Below are 19,664 nucleotides of genomic sequence, written 5' to 3'. Positions count from 1 at the left end.
CGAATGTGCGACCTTGGTCAGTCTGCCCCGCACCCCGACTAGGTCCGGGCTGCCTGCGCTCCTAGGTCTGTCCTTCCCGACCCTGCTCCGCTGCTGGCTTTGCCTCTCTTACCGTCCTGTTGAACGGTTCGTAGCTGTCAGACTTCCGTATAATTCGGTTTTCTGGTCTCTGGGTGTGTCTTAGTTCTCCAAAACTTTTGTTGTATCCAAACTTGGTTATGGGAGAAGGCACAGTGTTTCCACCTATGCCTCTAGCTTGGCGGAAGTCCCCCTGTGTTTTCTTCTTGTAGCTTTATAGTTTCAGGACTTACATTAACATTCTTAACCCATTTTTAGTTAATTGGTGAGTGGTATAATATAGGGATCCAGTTTCATTCTTTGGCATGTGACCACCCAGTTTTCCCAGCACCATTTATTGAAGGGACTATTCCTTTCCTTATTATATGTTCTTAGTGTCCTTGTCAAAGATTAGTTGACCATATATATGTGAGTTTATTTCTGGGCCCTTGATTCTGTTCTGTTGGTCTATGTGTCTGTTTTTATGGCCGTACTCTACTGTTTTGGTAACTATAATTTTGTAATATAATTTGATTCACAAAGTGTGATGATTCTAGCTTTGTTTTTTTCTCAAGATTACTTTGGCTCTTTGGAGTCTTTTGTGCTTTCATATCCTTTTAGGATTTTTTTATGTCTATGAAAAGTACCATTGGTAATTTGCTCAGGATTGCACTGAATCTGTAGATCACTTTAGGTAGAGTGGACATTTTAGCAATAATTTTCCTAATCATCAGAGAAATGCAAATTAAAACCACAATGAGATATTACCTCACACCTGTTAGGAGAGCTATTATCAAAAAGACAAGAGATGACAAGTATTGTTGAGGATGCAGATAAAAAGGAAACCCCTCCTTTTATACTCCCAGTGAGAATGTAAATTGGTACAGCCAGTATGGAAAGCAGAATGCAGGTTACTCAAGAAATTAAAAATAGAACTACCATATGATCCAGCAATCCCACTTCTGAGTTGATAGCCAAAGGAAATAAAATCAGAATTTTGAAGAAATTTCTTCATTTTTCCTTCCATGTTCACTGCAGCATTATTCACAGTAGCTAAGTATGGAAACAACTGAAATGCCTATTGATGCATAAATGGATATAAAGAAAACATGGTAAATATGTACAGTATAATGTTACTTAGGCATAAAAAATAAGAAATCATGGCATTTAGAACAACATAAATGAAGCTGGAGGGCATTATGCTAAGTAAAATAAGCCAGACAGGGGAAGATAAATATTGTATGGTGTCATTTACATGTGGGAACAAAAAGTACTGTAAAACAATTTTGAATCTTGAACTTATGGAAACAGAGCAGAATGGTGATTGCTTGGGGGTGGGGGGAATAGGGATATATTGATGAAAGGATAAGGATTTTCAGTCATAAGGTAAATAAGTTCTGACGATCTAATGTACAGCATGGTGACTGTAGCTTATAATACTGTATTTTATACTTGTCTTTAAAAATACTATTTTATACACACACTATGTGAGGTGATCAGTGCTAAGTAATTTGACTCTGGTAATCATTTCAGAATATATATCAAATCATGACATTGAACCCTTAAAAATACACAATGTTATTTATCAATTATACTTCAGCAAAGCCAGAAAATATATTTATTGAAGGCATATTGTATGTCAGGCACTGTACTGAACATTGGATATATATTGGTAAATATGATAAACGCAGACCCCCCACTCAGTTTAGAGTCTAGCAGGTAAAAGGGACAAGAAACAACAGTAGAAAAATTATGAAAATAAAGACAGCTGCAGGGGTTAGCAAGAAAATGAGCAGGACATGGTGCTGCAGGAAAAAAGAGTAACATGTATGAAAAAGTCCTTAAAGTGAGAAGAATCCAGTGCATTTAAGAACTAAAGAAAATCAGTTGGGCCAACGTGTCAAGCAAGGGAAACAGAGTGAGAGGTAAGCTGAAGAAATGCATAGTCCAGATCCTAGAGATCCTGGTAGGCCATGATAGGGATCTTTTATTAGTCTTCATCCTAAGAATGATGAAGAAGCCCTTTCCCCACACAGAGCCACAAATTGGTGAAGTGGGTTGCCCCACCCTGATGATTACCTAAGGCTCCGCCCCACCCAATTTAAAGTTGTGTTTTCTACAATAGGCCATGCTACAAAGACAGGAAGTCAAAGCAACTCTACCTAATACATAGGAACAAACACAGGGAGGCTTCCAAATTGAGAAGACAAAGAAATATAGCCCAAATGAAAGAATAGAACAAAACCATGGTAAAAGAACTAAATGAATTGGAGATGGCCAACCTATCATTTCCAGAGTTCAAAACACTGTTGATCAGGATGGTCAGAGAAATAAATGATTGAGTACAGCCACAAAATGAAGAAATGAAGGTTATTCAAAGTGAAATAAAGAAAAATGTTCAGTGAACTAACAGAGATTGGCAGGAAGCTGGAATTCAAATCAGTGATTTGGAACATAAGAGATAAGCACTTAACCATTCAAGAAGAAAAAATAATAAAAAAAAACAAAGATAGTATAAGAAGCTTCTGTGACATCTCCAAACTTACCAACATCTGAATCATAGGGGTGCCAGGAGGAGAAGAAGAAAATGAAAATTTATTTGAAGAAATAATGAAAGAAAAAGTCCCTAATTTCATGAGGGAAATAGACATACAAGACCAGAAAGCACAGAGAGTCCCAAACAAGATAGACCCAAAGAGGATCACACCAAGATATACCAAAATTAAAATGCCAAAGGTTAAAGATTAAAAANTTCAAGAAGAAAAAAAAAAAACAAAGATAGTATAAGAAGCTTCTGTGACATCTCCAAACGTACCAACATCTGAATCATAGGGGTGCCAGAAGGAGGAGAAGAAAATGAAAATTTATTTGAAGAAATAATGAAAGAAAAAGTCCCTAATTTCATGAGGGAAATAGACATACAAGACCAGAAAGCACAGAGAGTCCCAAACAAGATAGACCCAAAGAGGATCACACCAAGATATACCAAAATTAAAATGCCAAAGGTTAAAGATTAAAAAGAAAATCTTGAAGGCATCAAGAGAAAAGCAGAGGGTTACCTACAAAGGAGTTCCATAAGACTGTCAGCTGATTTCTCAAAAGAAACTTGGCAGGCAAGAAGGGGGACTGGCAAGAAGTATTCAAAGTGATGAAAAGCAAGGACCTACAACGAAAATTAACTCTATGCAGCAAAGCTATTTAGATTTGAAGGGCAGATAAAGTGCTTCCTAGATAAGGTCAAGTTAAAGGAGTTCATCATCACCAAGCCATTATTATATGAAATGTTAAAGGGACTTAAGAAAAAGAAGAAGATCAGAATGATGAACATTTAAATTGAAACAAATTCACAATTATCAACAACTGAATCTAAAAAAACAAAAACAAACTAAGCAAACCAGAACAGGAACAGAATCATAGATATGGAGATCATTTGGAGAGTTATCAGCTGGGAGTTGGAAGGGGGAGAATGGGGGGAAAGTACAGGAATAAGAAACATAATGGGTAGGTACAAAATAGACGGGGACATTAAGAATAGTTTAAAAGTGGGGAAACCAAAGAATCCACAACCCATAGATATGAATAAAGTTGTGGGGGGAGGGGATTGCTGGAGGGAATGAGGGTACCCAGTGGAGGAGGGGCAGAGGGAAAAATTGAGACAACTGTAATAGCATAATGAATAAAATATATTTAAAATAGAAAAACCATTTAAGTAAATAAGTAAAACCATCTCTACATACCTACCTGTGTAATTCAGTTTGGCTAAAACTCAAGACTGGTAAAATTGAGCATGGAGAGCAGCTGAAATTTTCATATATTGCTGGTGGAACTGCGAAGTGGTACGGCCACTTTAGGAAACAGTTAAGCAGTTCCTAATAGTTACAACCCAGCATTTTCACTCATAGACATGAACGCAGAAAAAATAAAAATGGATTAGTCAGGGTTCTCTAGATCATGGAGGCTGAGAAGTCCTTTAGCCTCTAAGCTGGAGAACCAAGAAAGCCAGTGATGTAATTAAATTCAAGTCTAAAGGCCTGGGAATTGAGGTGATGGTGTAAATCTCAGTCCAAGGGCAGGAGAAAATAAGATACGATGTCCGGCTCACACAGTAAGACAGGAGAAAGTGGGAAAATTCCTCCTATGTTTTTTGTGAGTGGATGGTGCCCACTCACACCATCATGTGTGTCTGCACAAAGACCAGTACATGAATGTTTTATTTGTGTACTGCAGCTTTATTCATAATGGCTAACAGTATATGATTTTATATATATGAAATTCTACAAGAGGCAAAACTATAGTAATAGAAATAGATCTATCTTGGGAGCTTGGGGGAGGGGTTAATTTCAAAAAATATAAGGGAACTTTTGGTAGTGATTCTATATCATGACTGAGATAGCTGTATACATTTGTCAAAACTCATTGAATTGTACACATAAAAATTGTGAATTTTATTGTATCTAAATTATGCCTCAGTAAAGCTAATTAAACATCTGTGAAGCTATCAGGAACCATTTAGGAAATATTTTATTTGTAAAATGGGGCAGTGGACCTTAAAAAGTGAAGTTTCTTACCCAAAATTAGATGAATACTGTGCATTGAATAGAGTGTATCTCTCCAGTTTCTTAGTCTCTCTAGGCTGCACAGTTCTTTTGGCATTAGATCACATCTGCTATATAATGTACTTTTAATTTTCTGTAAATGCGGTTTGGCTCTTTGTGTATATTGTGAGCTCTAGAAATACAGGGATCATGTCTGTGTCTTTCTTCATACTCCCCACATTTTTTATTTATTTTTTATTTTTTAATTTTTTATTGATTATACCATTACAGTTGTCCCCCCCCCTTCATTCCCCTTCACCTGCAAACTCCCTCCCCCACTATTCTCCCCCCTTAGTTTATAACCACGTGTCTCAGGTTCTTTAGATTCTATATTTCCCCTACTATTCTTGCCCTCCCCCTATCTATTTTCTACCTACCCTCTATGCTATTTTCTGTGCCTTCTCCCCCCTTCTCCTCCTCCCACCCCCCTGTTGCTAACCCTCCATGTGTTCTTCATTCTATGGTTCCACTGCTGATCTAGCTGTCCTTTTGGTTTGCTTTTGTTTTAGGTGTGGTTGTTAATAACTGTGAGTTTGCTGTCGAAGGGGAATGAAGGGGGGGGACAACTGTAATGGTATAATCAATAAAAAATTAAAAAATAAAAANAAAGCAATCTTGGCTGTAGGTCTTTGGATTTCATGACTTGGAATACTTCTTTCCAGCCCCTTCTTGCCTGTAGGTCTCTTTTGAGAAATGTGCTGACAGTCTGATGGGTACTCCTTTGTAGGTGACTGTCCCCTTATCTCTTGCTGCTTCTAGGATTCTCTCCTTCATTTTAATCTTGGCTAATGTAATTATGATGTGCCTTGGTGTGTTCCTTTTTGGGTCCAACTTCTTTGGGACTCTCCGAGCTTCCTGGATTTCCTGGAAGTGTATTTCCTTTGCCAGACTGGGGAAGTTCTCCTTTATTATTTGTTCAAATAAGTTTTTCACTTGTGGTTGTTTCTTTCCCCCTTCTGGTACCCCTATATTCCGGATGTTGGAACGTTTAAAGTTGTCCTGGAGGTTCCTAAGCCTCTCCTCATTTTTTTCAATTCTCATTACTTCATTCCTTTCTGGCTGGATGTTTCGTTCTTCCTTCTGGTCCATTCCATTGATTTGAGTCCCAGTTTCCTTTCCATCACTATTGGTTTCCTGTGCATCTCCCTTCATTTCAATTAGTTTAGCCTTCATGTGTTCCTCTAATTTGTGACTACAATCAACCAGTTCCGTGAGCATCCTGATAAACAGTGTCTTGAACTGTGTGTCTGAGAGGCTGGCAATCTCTTGGTCGCTTAGAGTTATGGGCTCTGGGACTTTGAGCTCTTCTTGCGCCATCTTTTGGGCTGTTTGTGGCTGTTCCGTATCAGGATCGGAGCCCTAGGTGTTCACCAGAGCAGGGCAACTCAGTGGCTGGGTTGTGACACTGTATGTGGGGGCGGGGTCAACAAGGAGCAATGGTGTCCCGTCTGCCACCTCCCGCCGCGGCCCCCACAGGTGCCGCAGCTGCCACCGTCACTGGGGCCCTTGCGTTTCGTCCCACTGCACTCGAGTGTGCCACTGCCTGTCAGCCCTCCACCATTGGGTTTGCCCGCTGGGACCTGCGTGGTCCGTCTCACTGTGCGAGAATGTGTGCCCACGGTCAGTCTGCCCCACACCCTGACTGTGTCCGGGCTACCTGCGTGCCTAGGTCGAGGGATCTTTCCTGCCAGACCCTGCTCTGCTGCTGGCTCTGCCCCTCATACCGTCCTGGTTGAACGGGTTAGAGGTTGTCGGACTTCCATATAATTCAATTTTCTGTTCTTTGGCTGTGTCTTTGTTCTCCAAACCTTTGTTGTATTCAAACTTGGTTGTGGGAGAAGGCACAGTGTTTCCACCTATGCCTCCATCTTTGCAGAAGTCTCCCCCACATTTTGTATTACACTGAGTGTGTGCTCAGTGTTTGCTGAATGAAGGAAGCTTGGTATAGCACATTGTGCCTACAAGACTTGGATAGAAAAATCAGGAATATCTTATGGTATAGTGCCAGGCTTCTCAAATTCAGCAGAGACTTTCTTTAATGTATAGTTTCCCTAGGCCACAGGTCCCCAACCTCTAGGCCATGGTCCAGTACCAGTCCAGGCATGTTAGGAACTAGGACACATAGCAAGAGGTGAGCTTGAATGTAATGTGCTTGAATCATCCTGAAACCATTTGCTACCCCAACCCAGCCTGTGGGAAAATTGTCTTCCACAAAGCCAGGCCTTGTCAAAAAGGTTAAGGACTCTGGCCCTGGGTCACCTTCTCTTTGTTTAGGATATCACAGATACCACAAATGTAAGCAAATTAATGGGGAATTGAGATTATGTATTTCTGTGTAAGACTAGGTAGTATTTTCTTTTTTGAGATTTTATTTATTTATCTTTAGAGGGGAAGGGAAGGAGAGAGGGAGAGAAATATCAATGTATGGTTGCCTCTCATGCGTCCACTGCCGGGAACCGGGAACCGGGAACTGGCCTGCAACCCAGGCATGTGCCCTGACTGGGAATCGAACCGCAATTGTGTTGTTTCACAGGCCCGTGCTCAATCCACGGAGCTACACCAGCCAGGGCTAGGTAGTATTTTCTGATGTTGAAAGTTGAGGGAGTTATCGCCTTACGTCTTCAATCTGAAGCCAAATATAACTACAGTAAGAACATCAGCTCTTGTTAAAGATTAAATGAAGTAGCAGCTATCAGAGTAAAACTTCTGTCTTTCTCCAAAGCACTCCACTGTTAGGATTCTGAATCTCAATTCAGAGCCTGAGTTCTAACCACTATGATATGTTGTCTCCCAGTTAGGTCAATGGGCATGTGACTAAATAGTTTAGAATTTGATTATCAGAGAATTACTATACTTGTATAAATTAAGGGGATAAATTTTACTAGGAAATTAATTTATAATTATTTACTATTGAGATATCAAGTAGTTGAAAAAGACGTTATTTTGACAGACTTGAAGGGCCTGTCATACAGTGGAAACTTTGCTATACCCTCAGAAAAATTGTTTATTTATTGTGACTTAACCCTACACATTTCCTTTGTGAGAAGGTGATGGTGCACATTTTCTGGACTTTGCAAATCAGTAAGACAAATGTGAGTGCTTATTGTGTTCGAGAGTAGACCATAAACAACCAAGATTCCTTGGATATCGAATAAGATCTCAATGTAGAGAATCATTTTGTTGAGACAGAGAAATTGGGATATTTCTTTAAAGAGGTGAGCTGGAAGTGGGTTATTTCTTGAACATTTATGAGAAAGTGGTGACAGAGGAGGCTATATTTTAGACTGTGGAACCAAGAGGAGTCACTTATATGAACTGACAAGAGAAACCCAAACACATGGTCTCTCTCTTTTTTTTAATAGTCAATTTATTTTTTTAATTTTAATTTTTTTGTCGTGTTACTTTCCATTACCATTTATCCTCCTTTACATTCTTCCACCTCTACCCACTGCCTTCCCTCCTGTGGTCTCCCTCTTTGTGTGTGTGCACGCAAGATCTGTCCAGCCATGTAATATGAAAAAGAGAGACATTTATTGAAGATACAAGAAACATTGTACATAGTACAATGACACCTCAGTCTCTTTCAAAGTAGGCAGCTTGGGACTTCACTCAGTTCTCCCAGTTGCCCTGTCATATTTTCCTGAACCTCATCAATGGTCAGAAACCTCTTCCCTTTCAAAGGTGATTTTAGTTTGGGGAAAAACCAGAAGTTGCAGGGCACTAAATCTGTGCTGTAGGGGGGCTGAGTCACCTGGATGACTTGATGTTTTGCCAAAAAACTCTGCATGAGACATGATGCATGAGGGGTGTTGTGATGAAGCTGCTAATCACCAGTTGCTTATAGCTGTGGCCTTCTGAATCATCTGAATAGTTTTCACAAAGGAATGTTCAAGCTTAACACAAAATTTGATGAAGATTTGTTGCTCTTTTCACTCAGTCATTTTGTATGTGACAGCCACACGTTACACATGCTCACTCAATGGCATCTGCCACCAGAACTGACTAGTATAGTGAAATCATCATTTCAAACATGCACATTCCAGTCCACTCTCCTGGCTGCCAGGTTACATCGATGTCACTCAAACTGTTCTCATTATATTAATAATGGTTGGACTTTTTCCAGATAGAACCCATATTTGAATTTTTTTCTTTTACTTCCGGCCAAGGTGGAGGCATAGGTAGATTCACTGTGCCTCCTCGCACAACCAAAAGAAGGACAACAACAATTTAAAAACAAAAAACAGCTCTGACTGAGGTGGCTCAGTGGATTGAGTGCTGGCCTACAAACCAAAGGGTCTCCAGTTCAGTTCCCAGTCGGGGCACATGCCTGGGTTGCAGGCCAGGTCCCCAGTGAGGGGTGTGTGAGGGGCATCCATGCACTGATGTTTCTCTCCCTCTTTTTCTCCTTACCTTCCCCCCTCTCTAAAAATAAATAATCAACCTCATAAATAAATAAATAAATAAATAAATAAAAACAACAACAACAAAAAACAACCAGAACCGACAGAAAATCGAACTGCGTGGAAGTGCAACAACCAAGGAGTTAAAGAAGAAACATTCATCTGGACCAGTAGGAAGGGCGGAGACAGGTAGCTGGTGTGGAGAAGACTTGTGGCAAAGCAGTGAAGACCCAACGAGGTGGCAGATTGTGGAATGGGATGCGGCACGCAAGGTGGCTGGTGTACCAGGCAGTCTCACGTTTGCGTGTAGATAAACCAGGTGAAACTGGGGAGTGGGACAGACAGCAAAACCCAGGATTCCAGCATAGAGAAATAAAGCCTCAAATGACTGAATGAAAACATCTGTGGGGCTTGAGATGCCAGGAGAAACTCCAGCCTCACAGGAAAGTTTATTAGCGAGACCCAGGATCCTAGAATATACACAAACCCACCCACCTGGGAATCAGCAACAGAAGCGCCCGATTTACTTGTGGGAAGTGTGGGAAATGACTGAAATCCAGCAGAGAGAGGAGCAGGCACCATTGTTCCCTCTTGGACCCCTCCCCCATATACAGCGTCACAGCCCAGCAACGTGGGTTACCCTCTCCCCGCCCCACCTTGAATACCTAAAGCTTCGCCCCTCATGTGTAACAGGTGAGTCAAGGGAAAAAAACGCCCAAATGAAAGAACAGATCAAAGTTCCAGAAAAAATACAACTAATTGACAAAGAGATAGCCAGCGTATCAGATGCACAGTTCAAAACAATGGTGATCACAATGCTCACAGAATTGGTTGAATCTGGTCACAAATTAGATGAAAAAATGAAGGCTATACTAAGTGAAATGAAGGAAAATGCACAGAGAACCAATAGCGATGGGAAGAAAACTGGGACTCAAATCGATGGAGTGGACCAGAAGGAAGAAAGAAACAACTAAACAGAAAAGAATGAAGAAACAAGAATTCAAAAAATGAGGAGAGGCTTAGGAACCTCCAGGACATCTTTAAACATTCCAACATCTTAATCATGGGAGGAAGATTCATCTGAATCAGAGGGGAAGAGGAAGAGCAACAAGTGGAAAACTTATTTGAACAAATAGTAAAGGAGAGCTTCCCCAATCTGGCAAAGAAAATAGACTTCTAGGAAATCCAGGAAGCTCAGAGAGTCCCAAAGAAGTTGGACCCAAGGAGGAACACATCAAGGCACATCATAATTACATTAGCCAAGATTAAAATGAAGGAGAGAATCCTAGAAGCAGCAAGAGATAAGTGGACAGTCACCTACAAAGGAGTTCCCATCAGACTGTCAGCAGATTTCTCAAAAGAGACCTTACAGGCAAGAAGGGGCTAGAAAGAAGTATTCCAAGTCATGAAAGGCAAGGACCTACATCCAAGATTACTCTATCCAGCAAAGCTTTCATTTAGAATGGAGGGGCAGGTAAAGTGCTTCTCAGATAAGGTCAAATTCAAGGAGTTCATCATCACCAAGCCCTTATTATATGAAATGTTAAAGGGATTTATCTAAGAAAAAGAAGATAAAAAGTATGAACAGTAAAACTACAGCAAACTCACAGTTATTAATAACCACACCTAAAACAAAAACAAACTAAGCAAACAACTAGAACAGGAACAGAACCACAGAAATGGGATCACACATGGAGGGTTAGCAACAGGGGAATGGGAGGGGGAGAGATGGCGGAAAGGTACAGAGAATAAGTAGCATAGATGGTAGGTAGAAGATAGATGGGGTGGGGGGGGGGAGGTAAGAATAGTATGGGAAAGGTAGAAGCCAAAGAATTTATTTGTATGACACATGGACATGAACTAAAGGCAGGGGAAGATGTGGGTGGGAGAGGGTATGCAGGGTTGAAAGGGAGAAAAATGGGACAATTGTAATAGCATAAAGAATATTTTTTTTTAATTTTTTAAAAATGTATTTAATTATTTTTCAAGTACAGTGTTCTATTACTCCTATCCCATCCCACCCCCGGTGCTCCCCCCTCCCTCCCATTTCCACCCTTCTCAGTTGTTGTCCATGTATCCTTTATATATATATTCCTCTAAATCCCTCCCCTATTTCCCCTGAAATTCCCTCCCCTCTCCCCTCTGGTCACTGTCAGCCTGTTCTCTATTTCAGTGCCTTTGGTTCAGTTCTCTATTTCAGTGCCTTCAGTTCAGTTCCCAGTCGGGGCACATGCCTGGGTTGCAGGCCAGGTCCCCAGTGAGGGGGGATTTTGCTTGCTTGTTTGTTTTGTTGTTTGGCTTCCCATTAAAGGTGAGATCATATGGTATTTTGCCTTTTGACCCAGCAATTCCACTGCTAGGATTGTATCCTAAGAACCCTGAAACACCAATCCTAAAAAACATATGCACCCCAGTGTTCATGGCAACACAATTTACAATAGCCAAGAGTTGGAAGCAAACTAGGTGCCCATCAGTAAATGAATGGATCAAAAAACTATGGTACATTTGCACAATGGAATTTGGTACAGCAGAAAGAAAGAAGGAGCTCCTACCTCTTGCAGCATCATGGATGGAACTGGAAAGCATTATGCTGAATGAAAGAAGCCTGGTGTTGAAGGATAAAATATATTTTTAATTAAATAAAATAATTTTTTTCTTTTATTAATTTAGTGAGGGGAAGGAAGGGAGAAAATAGGGAAAGAAACATTGGTTAGCTGCCCCTTGCATGCCGCCCAATCAAGACCGAACTCAGAATCCAGAACCCAGGCATGCGCCCAGAGCAAGAATTGAATCCACAACCCTTCTATTTGTAGAATGATGCCCTACTAACTGAGCCACATCACCCAGGGCTCTTTATATATGTTTTGACCTCCCATGAAAGTTCCTCGTAGTCTTACTGACCTGTGCTTAGGAAGTTGTAATTAAGTATGCTATGGTATAAATCTCAATGCTCCCAAAGGTATTTTTAGGGATACTAATCATTGTCCTTACTCAGTAAATGGTGTTCAGGAAGTCAGTGTATGTGGTAGCAATAGTTTAGGACCAATTCATTGAAAATCTGAGTTTTGGTCCTAGCACTGTTAGTTTCTTTATATTCTTGATATATCATGTACCCTTTCTTGGTCTCAGTATTCTCCCAGCCCTAATTTGGGAGGTTAGAACAGATCTTTGAGATCACTTCTATCTCTAAATGCCCCAACTTTAGGACTGCTTTTCGCCAGGAGTTTTGTATGATTGAGAACCATTCTTGTCTGCTGTACTGCGTGTTTCATCATTGCCAAGGCCAGCGGGCTGAATCTGGCCCTCCACCTTGTTTTATCAGCACCTTTTCCTACCCAGCAGCAGCACTGAGCTCACACTTCACTGTCACAGAGTAGTTATATTTACACAGTCCTAAAATTACATTTGGTCCTTGGAAGGCAAATGCGAGGTTGGTGTGGCCCTGGTGGAAATGAGTTCGACACCCCTGCCATAGGTGAATCTGGTTGAAAGCTAAGGAGTTAATGTTCATCATTTTTGTTAAAATACTTTTGCACATGATTCCACAGTACTTTTCTGTACACAGAAACAATTTGACCTACCAAATTTGTATGATATGCTCTCTTCACTAGTGTCATCCACCTTAAGCTGCTTCTACATATCAAGATGGGAACTATTCATTTAAATAAAATAAGTGTTAAGCTTGTTTTGGGTTTCTTCTGTCAAATCAGGGAAGAAATAGTAAGTATTCCAGTGTGATTTACTGAGTTTCTCTGCAGGATTTCTTATGAGAAATTAATTTAAATGGAATAGAAAATGTAGACATAGTTGCTCTGACCAGTGTGGCTCAGTGGGTTGGTTGGGCATCATCCTGTGGGCTGAAGGGTCGCTAGTTTGATTCCCAGTCAGGGCATGTGTCTGGATTGCAGACCACATCCCCGGCTGGGAGTGTGTGAGAGGCAGCCTGTTGATGTTTCATACATNCTGAGTTTCTCTGCAGGATTTCTTATGAGAAATTAATTTAAATGGAATAGAAAATGTAGACATAGTTGCTCTGACCAGTGTGGCTCAGTGGGTTGGTTGGGCATCATCCTGTGGGCTGAAGGGTTGCTAATTTGATTCCCAGTCAGGGCATGTGTCTGGATTGCAGACCACATCCCCGGCTGGGAGTGTGTGAGAGGCAGCCTGTTGATGTTTCATACATCTGTGTTTCTCTCCTTTTTTCTTCCCTTCCCCCCTCTCTAAAAATAAATCTTTAAAAAAAGAGAAAGAAAGAAAATGTAGACATAGTGATTTAAATTCCATATTTGTTCTCTAACTGATTTACTTTAGTTTACTGTAATTTCTTTGGCATTGTATCTAGTTTCTTTTAGATAGTAGTATACAGTTAAATTCATGCATGGTCAATAGATTTCACAGTGTGTAATATAAATGTGGTTAATATATTTTATTTAAATTTAATGTGTGATACGCTAAACATTTTTTAAATATTTTATTTATTTATTTTTAGAGAGAGGGGAAGGGAAGGAGAAAGAGGGGGAGAGAAATGTCAATTTGTGGTTGCTTCTCATGTGTCCCCCCACCGGGGACTGAGCCTGCAGCCCAGGCATGTGCCCTGACTGGGAATCGAGCTGGCAACCCTTTGCTTCACAGGCCTGCACTCAATCCACTGAGCTACACCAGCCGGAGCAGATACTCTAAACATTTACAAATAAAGGAGAAAATTGTATGAATTTACCTACACTTAGATAAGACAGAGGAAAGAGTATGAGTGTCCTTGGCCCCACCCCCCCTGCAATCCTACTGAAGCAGAACAGGCCACTGTTAATGATATGACAAATATCCTTCCACATATTTTTCATACTTTATGTGTACAGTATAAAAACTGTGGTAAGATTTTTCTTTAATGACTTCCTTGTGCATTGTAGGTTAAGAGTTTCAGTGATTGGGAGAGTGGTAGGACAGATTCTCATACCATATTATACTTGTCAATAAAGCAGATTTTATTTTTTTTAAATATTTTATTTATTTATCTTTAGAGGGGAAGGGAAGGAGAGAGGAAGAGAAACATCAATGTATGGTTGCTTCTCGTGCATCCCCTGCTGGGAACTGGCCCCTGCCATGAACTGGCCTGCAACCCAGGCATGTGCCCTGACTGGGAATCAAACTGCGATCGTCTGGTTCACAGGCCTGCGCTCAATCCACTGAGCTACCCCAGCCAGGGCTTAGCAGATTTTAAAATAAAGATTTACTATTAGTTTATGTTTTATGTCTTTGTAGGGTTAGACCCGAAGCCAACTCTATGGAGTAAGAGCTAATATAATAAAGTAATAGAGGAGAGCAGGGTTGGATATAATTTATCAATAGTAAAATGAGATATGATCTCTGAACTACAGTCCTACTATTTGTGTTTGAAATAGGAATAAAACAGCCAGTAGGGCTTAAGGGAAAAGAAAATCAAACTGAAAGAAGATTATGTGTGGAGCTAGGTGGGTACTTGAGGCAGCAAGTGGACCATTCTGTAAGGTACACAGTTTTCTGGCTGTTTTTGTGTGCATCTGGTGCTAATACCAAGTAGTGTTGAATGTAAACTGTAATTGAAAATATAAAAATAAATAAAGAGAAGTTTAATCATAATTGTTATTTACTATCTAACAAAGCATTTTGTGATTTCATTCTATTAGCAAAGCACTTGCAATCTCAATGTTTTCCACATTACTGTTCCTATAAAATCTGTTCCCAAAACTTTTATTTCAGCAAGCGTGTACTTGCCTTGTGATTGGTGTTCAATTTGAATGATATACTAAAGCAGTTGGGCAGGGGATTAATGTCCTGATTATTTGTTCTGATTAACAGCCTTAGCAGCCATCAAATGTGCCCCTTTGTATTTTGGAATGTGAATTTCATGAGTAAACTATTGTATTAAAGTATTGTGTCTACTTCCATACTGGGCGTATATATGCTTTTTTTAACCAAAACAAAAATATATCTTTTCCTTTCCTGAATGCATGTAATAGTTATTCAGTGCTTACAGTTCCAGTTGCTTTACAAGTATTATCTTACTATGTTATTTCATTCTCACAGAAACCTAAATAGTAAGTCATTGTTTTCCTGCTGAAGCAGGCTTGGAAAAACTAAGTTACTTGCCCAAGTGAGGACAAAATGAGATTAAATTGTGACCTGATGGGTTTAACTTCTGGGATAGTGGAGCAGGAACTTCTGAAAATCTACTCCTCCATAAATGCAATACAAAGACTAGTAAAAATGGTCAGATCAACAGGAAAGATCTGTGAAGACCCTCATCTCTTACTTCTAGCTGGTCTTGTGGCTCTGAAAAAGCAGGAACTGAGTGCTAAGGCAAAGATGTAAATTGCCTGCTGGGCCATTGAAAATGTACCACAGCAATCACAGACAGCACGGGCTGAGGGACATATTGATTCAAAGCATTCAAAGAAATCTTATTCCAGCCATTAACTTAATGGAACAGAGACTTCAGAGGCTACACACATCAATGCATACAACTTTACAGAACTATTCTAGAAAATTCAGTGAACAGTAACAACAATAAATCCTGGGAAAGGGAGGAATATGATGTCAATGGTTGTCGCATTATATTATTTCAAATTTCCAATTATCAACTTAAAGTTTCAAGGCATATAAACAGGGAAGTATGGCAGATACACACAGAAAAGTAAAAGCCATCAGTAGAAACAGAAACTGCCTCTGAGGAAATCCAGACATTGGGCCTGCTAGGCACAGAGTTGAAGTCAGCTGTGAGAAATATGTTCCAAAAAAAAAAAAAAGACAACCATATGTAATTATAAAAAGAAAATAGGAATTCTGGAGCTGAAAGGTACAATGGAAATTGGCAGAAGAAGGAACCAACAAACTTGAATACAGGTCAATTGAAATTATCTAATATGAAGAACAAAAGGAAATTTAAAAACAAACTGTGAGAGACCAATGAGATGTTATCAGGTATTCCAGCATACACATGATGGGAGTCCCAGAAGGAAAAAAGAGAGAAAGGGGCAGAAATAATATTTAAACAAATAATGCCCCAAATCTCTCCAAGTTTGATGAAAACTTTAATCTGCACATTGAAAAATCTCAATAAATTCCGAGTAGGATAGACTTAAAAGTAATCCACACCTAGACATGTCCTAGTCACATAGTCCAAAGTCAAAGACATAAAGAAAATCTTGAAAACAGCAGGAAAAAAAATGAATTCTCATGTACAAGGTATCCTCAGTACTATTAAAAATTGACAGCTCATCAGAAACCATGTCATCCTGCTGTGCTCTATGGCCAGGCTGTCAAGCACTTACTACACATGATCTGCTGACACTCTCTGGTGGGTGGGTGTGCCTCTCTGCCTTACAGTCCCTGTGTTTTAGATTTCCTGTGACATGACTTTTATATGTAGTGGTGACATACATGCCTTATAATCATCATTGTGACGAGAGACTTGCTCAGACCATGCTAAATCATTTCAACAGTGTCTGGATCTGTAGAAGATGACAGTCAAAAAGCCTCTTTAATTAAGATACTCCACATAACAGGGTAAGATTCATTATGACTACCTATTGCGTGTTATAATACAGGTGAGATACTGAGACACAAGAGGGATGCTACAGTTCCTAGTTTGGTTTCCTTTTTCTATTGTGTGCACATCTTATTTGGTTGAATTGGTTGTTTGGGGAATGGAATTACTGGCTCTTCAAGAAGCAGAACACTTGTTGGGTAAAACAAAAATTTGTGTGCCTCAGGAAATCACACTAAGACAGTTTAGAGGAGTAGTTAATACACTGTGGTTTTAAATTTAGCTTGTTTCTTGTCTAGGTTCACCAAATGCTTATTCCTGCTTTGCACCCATTGCTGCAGACCTTTCTGGGGGTTTCCAATGAAGTAGAAAGTTCAGTTCCCTCCTGAAAAGCTCATTTTCTGTTTTGGAGGCAAAAAGAAGCTATTTTAAATTCAAGTGCATAGTTGTGTGATACAGACTGAATGTGTTCACAGAATTTGGAGGATGTAAAAAAATTATTATGAGATATGGATTTGAAGCGACAAGCAGCAGATAATTCTTTGAAATAAAGGATGAAATTTAAAGAGCTGGTGAAAGTTTGGGTACTAACAGGACAGAAATTTAGAAGATTAATAGTAGCAGCACAATTGCCTTTGCAGATCCCATTCCCTAGGCAGCTTATAGAAAATATGAGAGTATGATATAAATTATGTTGCCCTAGAGTCTTAATCAAGAAAATGAATCTTAGCAACAATATGGGCCAGCCACTGTTTGTAATAGTCCTAGTATAGTATTTAAAGAAAGTCTGTTTTCGGTGAAATTATGACAGTATTAGTTTTGAAATACCGAACCTCTACAACAATCTTGAACACATGAAAAACACTCAGAAATATTTGTAACTTGATTTTCTTATATACAGTGTACCTTCTGGTTGTTTGTTAGCATTAGCTTCCTTTTCTTCCAGAATGTAGCTGCTGAATATTTGGTCTTAACTTGTGGTAATACGAACTACAGGAACATAACTCTTTTTATAAAGCTGACCATCTGTCAGGTTATTTCCACTTGGTTTGTGGAAGGCATAGCTCTAATTTTCATTTTTCAGACTTGTTCTTTTTGTATTCATGTGGTGTGGTATGCCAGTTAGGAGAGGAGAAAGATGCAGACCTACTTCGAAAGCTTCACAATCTGTAGACCGAGAAGATTAAGTTAAATTTGAGCCCTAACAGGAAGTTAGAAAAGTAACATAGAGATACTCAGAAATATTTTGAAGGAGAGATATTTTAGTTGTAATTTACTAAGTACAACTTTAAATATTTTTCAGCAAAAATAATTCCCAAATGTAAATTGAAGTCCACTAGTGTTTTGAGTTACCAGTGATATTTTCTTTGTATTTTAAGTTGTGAAGAAAATTGCAACTATCATCAGAATTCACAACATTGCATTTTGTCAGAGGGTCTTTCGTTGCCTGTTTTCTACTCTTAAAGCAGTCAGAGCCTTTGCAAATGGGATAGTTAGTGACTACAGAAGGTAATTTGTTAGAGGTCTTTGCTAAATGGTCAGGAGTGGTTTCCTGTTAGGAGTTCTTGAGCACTGCTGTGAAAGCCTTCTTTATTTCCAAAATTACAGTAAAGTGCTTTACCATATAAGATACTCCCTCTCCCCCAAGTTTTCTTTTTAAGGAATTTTTTTATTTCTATTTAGTAACAATTTTGCAACCCCCTGGTGCTTACCCCCATCCTTTTCCCTTTTCTGGTTTCAGGGACTTACCATGATACTTTAAAGCTTAGCGATTATCAAAAAGTTTGAACTGATTTACTTCCCTTTGGTCTATGAAGTCACTCAGGTCCAAGCAGCAGTTGGAAGGAGGGATAGTGTGTGGCATTAATGTGGAGGTTTGGTCACTTTCTGCTCCTCCACTCCTCCATCTGCCAGAGATGATCCCATAACTATCAGGCTGTTGTACCTCTGGATAGCACAAGATGGACCTAATTGTTAGGTGATTTAAGAGAAAGAAATACAACTTGAGTTATCTCCTTTCATTCTTCTGAAAGAGTTGGAATTAATTAGAAGGGAAAAAAAAGTACAACTCCAGTTTTGAGAGCAGAACTGATTTTTGTGCCTAATGTTTTTTGAAAACATTGTTTTATATCAATGGCAAAACACAAGTTGCAGAGAAGCCCCCTGCCTACAGCCCCACTGCTCCCATACCACATCTGTAGGCACATACCCACCCCCATTTGTCTTCTCCTCAAGACCACCTTTCAGAAAGCCTTTACAAGTTTTACAAAACTCGTAAAGCTCTTTGTAAGGGCCTGCTTACAAAGACCCGCGTTAGAGGCAGTTGCTGTGTTGTTCACATTGAGAAAATAATGAAGATCCAAAAAAGAGACATAAATCTCTTATGTTTTCAGTGGCTCCAGAAATGTCTTTTCTTGTACTTTTCACAGAAATTTTCCCATTCACAGTTGCCCTTTAAAGGGGGAAACAAGCAGCTTTTACTCAAAAGTAACATTTTAATTGTTCTTAGTGGAGAAGATAAAATAATTACGCTTTCACCTTCCTTATCTAAGTTTCTACAAGTTAATTCATATTTGACAACGGGGTTCCTTTGGCTTTACATGAGAACATGTTTTTAATAATGAATCATAGAAGGGGCAGTTTAAAAACTGCCACTAATGCCTTTATGCGTTCTTGCTGAAGCATGCCAGTAATGGTTTGGCAATTGTGAACACTTACACATTGTACAAAAATTGTTGAACTACCAAATGGAGTGAATTTACTAGTTTTCCCAACATTTTCTTGAATATAATGGAAAAGTACTTATATCATAATATCTTAGACCTTTTAACTTTAATAAAATATATTGGTTCTAGTATTGAATTCATTATTTAATTTTACTTGAATAGTATGCTTAAATGTATTTTAAGTTTGCCTTCAATTTTCTGAAAAGTGGTTTTCTCCTCAGCCAAAATAAAATAATATACAATGAGCCTTTGTTCTGGGAATACAAAAGTTTCAGTTCTTTTTGCTAGTAAGAACAGGAGCTTCATTGCTCATTTATTGTAATTTTCCTGGAGCCTACAAAGAGTGCATGACACAAGTACTCAG

General features: G+C 39.4%; 1 protein-coding gene across 1 annotated transcript in view; it reads left to right on the top strand.

Moving 5' to 3' along the window:
* The window catches only part of MOSMO (modulator of smoothened), a 96,680-nt gene that overhangs the window by 66,080 nt on the left and 10,936 nt on the right, over positions 1-19,664 (top strand). The gene's annotated exons all lie outside the window — the stretch shown is intronic.

Source organism: Sturnira hondurensis, unplaced genomic scaffold (genome assembly GCF_014824575.4).
Source record: "Sturnira hondurensis isolate 20B ecotype Veracruz unplaced genomic scaffold, ASM1482457v3 Scaffold0008729, whole genome shotgun sequence".
NCBI lineage: Eukaryota > Metazoa > Chordata > Mammalia > Chiroptera > Phyllostomidae > Sturnira > Sturnira hondurensis.
This window is presented reverse-complemented; position numbering and strand designations above follow the sequence as displayed.